Here is a 4,615-nt window from a genome sequence, read left to right on the forward strand (position 1 = left end):
CTCTAGTGCTTCAAAGTCCCAAATGCATACTCATGAATATTTATGCCAGGTTATCAGTTAGATATTCTAATAGCACATAACACACATACAGAGAATGCATAGAAGTATAGTCAGTCCGTCCCTCAGACTCTACAGGAACGAACTGCTCTGATACCATAATGTAACACCCTACCATATAGAGTCTTATGCTTAAGTCATAAGACTGAAGTGGCAAGATATTATGACCTTTAAAAATAAAATTTAGTACATATAGTATTGTGAAGAATGTTTATAACTAGGAGCCTGATGAGCGGATAATTTATACCCTTTTTGGCATTATTTTTACATAGTTTGTAGTATATTTTAGTTACTTTTTATTATATTTTTATTATTTTTTATGAAAAAATCACATTTTTGGACTTTACTATGAGTTTGTGTATTTCTCTATAATTTCAGGTATTTTCTAGCTGAAATTGAGGGACCTGAGCAAAAATCTGATTCAGAGGCTGAGAAAGGACTGCAGATGCTGTTGGATTCTGACCCTCCTGAATTTAAAGTGGATTTTCTGGAGCTACAGAAGCCCAATTGACACGCTCTCAATTGTGTTGGAAAGTAGACATCTGGGGCTTTCCAGAAATATATAATAGTCCATACTTTGCCCAAGATTTGATGGCCCAAACTGGCATTCAAACGCCCATCAGAGACCCTTTTCTTGAGTAAAACGCCCAAACTGGCACCAAAACTGGAGTTAAATGCCCAAACTAGCACCCAAGCTGGCGTTTAACTCAAAGAATGGCCTATGCACGTGAAAGCTTCAATGCTCAGCCCAAGCACACACTAAGTGGGCCCCAGAAGTGGATTTCTGCACTATCTGCACTTAGTTACTTATTTTCTGTAATCCCTAGTAACTAGTTTAGTATAAATAGCACTTTTTACTATTGTATTATCGAGCTTATGCCATATTTCATGTTTTGAAAGGCTGGCCATTCGGCCATGCCTAGACCTCTTTTCACTTATGTATTTTCTACGGTGGAGTTTCTACACCCCATAGATTAAGGTGTGGAGCTCTGCTGTTCTTCATGAATTAATGCAAGTACTATTATTTTTCTTTCAATTCACGCATACTTCTTCTCCAAGATATACTCTTGTACTTAATTCAGTTAAGTCAGAATGAAGGGGTGACCCGTGACAATCACCCAATCTTCGTTACTCGCTTAGCCAAGATCCGCGTGCCTGACAACCACAAAGCGGTCTACATGATGTTCAATAAAGTCATTGGATGACAGCTGGAGTATATTCTCTTGGATCTCTAATACACGGACCGAGTCTGTGAGATTAGGATCTTCGTGGTATAGGCTAGAACCAATTGGCAGCCATTCCTGAGATTCGGAAAGTCTAAACCTTGTCTGTGGTATTCCGAGTAGGATCTGGGAAGGGATGAATGTGACGAGCTTCAAACATGCGAATGTTGGGCGCAGCGACAGTGTGTAAAAGGACAAGGGTCCTATTCCGACGCTAGCGGGAACCGACAGATGATTAGCCGTGCAGTAGCTGTACTTGGTATTTTTCATCCAAGACGAGAAATCCGACAGTTGATTAGCCGTGCAGAGATCGTACCTGGTATTTTTCATCCGAGAGGATCATACAGCTTGCCATGGAAGGGAGCACGCATGGTTGGAAGAAGACAATAGGAAAGCAGAGGTTCAGAAGCAACAAAGCATCTCCAAACGCTTATCTGAAACTCCCACCAATGAATCACATAAGTATCTTTATCTTATTTTATGTTTTATTTATCCTTTAATTATCAAAACCTCAACCATTTGAATCTGCTTGACTGAGATTTACAAGATGACCATAGCTTGCTTCAAGCCCACAATCTCCGTGGGATTGACCCTTACTCACGTAAGGTATTACTTGGACGATCCAGTGCACTTGCTGGTTAGTTGTGCGGAGTTGTGAAAAGTGTGAATCACAATTTCGAGCACCAAGTTTTTGGCGCCGTTGCCGGGGATTGTTTAAGTTTGGACAACTGACGGTTCATCTTGTTGCTTAGATTGGGTAATTTTATTTTATGTTTAAGCTTTTTAATTTTATTTTCGAAAAAAAATAAAATAAAATACAAAAATAAAATACAAAAAAATTTTAATAAAATCATAAAAACCAAAAAAAAAATTTTGTGTTTCCTGTTTGAGTCTTGTGTCAATTTTTAAGTTTGGTGTCATTTGCATGTTTTTAATTTTCTTAAATTTTCAAAAATATATGCATTGTGTTCTTCATTGATCTTCAAGTTGTTCTTGATGATTTTCCTTGTTTAATCTTGTGATTTTCTTGTTTTGTGCTTTTTGTTGTGTTTCATATGCATTTTCGAATTCATAGTGTCTAAACATTAAAAATTTTTAAGTTTGGTGTCTTACAAGTGTTTCTTTTCTTAAAACTTTTCAAAAATATGTTCTTGATGTTCATCTTGATCTTCAAAGTGTTCTTGGTGTTCATCTTGACATTCAAAGTATTCTTGCATGCATTAGTTATTTTGATCTTAAATTTTTATGTTTTGTTTTATTTTGTTGTTTGATGAAGAAAGAGAAAAACAACAAAAATATCTCTTCATTAATTCAAAAAAATAAAAAATAATATATTTCCCTTGTTTTACTCATAAATTTTGTAATTTTGGGTTGACTTAGTCAAAAATTTTTAAAATTTAGTTGTTTCTTGTTAGTCAAGTCAAAATTTCAATTTAAAAATTCTATCTTTTCAAATCGTTTTCAAAAATCAAATCTTTTTCATTTTTCTTTCATGTTTTCCAAAAATTTTTAATTAATTTTCAAAATCTTTTTCTTATTTTTATCTCACATTTTCGAAATTATTGCTAATATTTAATGTTTTGATTCAAAATTTCAAGTTTGTTACTTTCTTGTTAAGAAAGGTTCAATCTTTAAATTCTAGAATCATATCTTTTAGTTTCTTGTTAGTCAAGTCATCAACTTTAACTTTCAAAATCAAATCTTTTTAATTTCTTTTTCAAAATAAATTTCAATCATATCTTTTTCAAAATTTAATTTCAAAATCTTTTTCTAACTTCTTATCTTTTCAAAATTTATTTTCAAATCTTTTTCAATTAACTACTTGACTTTTTGTTTGATTTTAAAAAAAATTTTCTATTTCTTATCTTTTTCAAAACCACCTAACTACTTTTCTCTCTCTCTAATTTTCGAAAACCACTAACCACTTTTTTAAAATTCTTTTTATATTAACTAATTGTTTTAAATTCTAATTTTATTGTATTTCTTTTCTTAAATTTCGAATTCTAACTCATAATTAAAATAAAAACAAATATTTTTCTTTTCTTTTAATTAATATTTGAATGCTATCTCTCTCATCTCTTTCTATTTATTTTATTTATTCACTAACACTTCTCTTCTACTCATAATTTGAACCCTCTCCCTCTCTGTGTGTTCGAATTCCTCTCATTCTCTCTCTACCTCATTCTTCTATTCTTCTATTCTTGTACTCACATAAAGGAATCTCTATACTGTGATATAGAGGATTCCTCTTCTTTTCTGTTCTCTTCTTTTTCATATGAGCAGGAACAAGGATAAGAACATTCTTATTGAAGCTGATCCTGAACCTGAAAGGACTCTAAAGAGAAGCTAAAGCACAACACTCTGGAGAGGACCATACAGAAATTTTTGAAAAAGAAGAAGACATGACAGCCGAAAATAACAACAATGGTGGAGATGCAAGGAAGATGCTTGGTGACTTTACTGCACCAACTTCTGACTTCTATGGAAGAAGCATCTCAATTCTTGCAATTGGAGCAAACAACTTTGAGCTTAAGCCTCAATTAGTTTCTCTAATGCAGCAGAATTGCAAGTTTCATGGACTTCCATTGGAAGATCCTCATCAGTTTTTAGCTGAATTCTTATAAATCTGTGACACTGTTAAGACCAATGGGGTTAATCCTAAGGTCTACAGACTTATTCTTTTCCCCTTTGCTGTAAGAGACAGAGCTAGGATATGGTTGGACTCACAACCTAAAGAAAGCCTGAACTCTTGGAAAAAGTTAGTCAATGCTTTCTTGGCCAAATTCTTTCCATCTCAGAAGTTGAGCAAGCTTAGAGTGGAAGTCCAAACCTTCAGACAAAAGGAAGGTGAATCCCTCTATGAAGCTTGGGAAAGATACAAGCAATTGATCAGAAGGTGTCCTTCTGACATGCTTTCAGAATGGAGCATCTTTTGTATATTCTATGATGGTCTGTCTGAATTGCCCAAGATGTCATTGGATCACTCTGCTGGTGGATCTCTTCATCTAAAGAAAATGCCTGCAGAAGCCCAGGAACTCATTGAGATGGTTGCAAATAACCAATTCATGTATACTTCTGAAAGAAATCCTGTGAATAATGGGATGACTCAGAAGAAAGAAGTTCTTGAGATTGATACTCTGAATGCAATATTGGCTCAGAATAAAATATTAACTCAGCAAGTCAATATGATTTCTCAGGGTCTGACTGGAATGCAAGCAGCATCCGACAGTACTAAAGAAGCTTCCTCTGAAGAAGAAGCTTATGACCCTGAGAATCCTGCAATGGAAGAGGTGAATTACATGGGAGAATCCTATGGAAATACCTATAATCCTTCA

The 4,615-nt window shown here is 34.3% G+C and overlaps 1 non-coding gene across 1 annotated transcript; it reads right to left on the minus strand.

Moving 5' to 3' along the window:
* Positions 1 to 4,087: 4,087 nt before the first annotated feature.
* On the minus strand, positions 4,088 to 4,195 carry LOC112774406 (small nucleolar RNA R71). Its single transcript, XR_003188898.1, has one exon. It is a non-coding gene; the product is annotated as a small nucleolar RNA R71 (small nucleolar RNA).
* Positions 4,196 to 4,615: the final 420 nt, after the last annotated feature.

The sequence above is a fragment of the Arachis hypogaea genome, chromosome 18, assembly GCF_003086295.3.
Source record: "Arachis hypogaea cultivar Tifrunner chromosome 18, arahy.Tifrunner.gnm2.J5K5, whole genome shotgun sequence".
Classification (NCBI taxonomy): domain Eukaryota; kingdom Viridiplantae; phylum Streptophyta; class Magnoliopsida; order Fabales; family Fabaceae; genus Arachis; species Arachis hypogaea.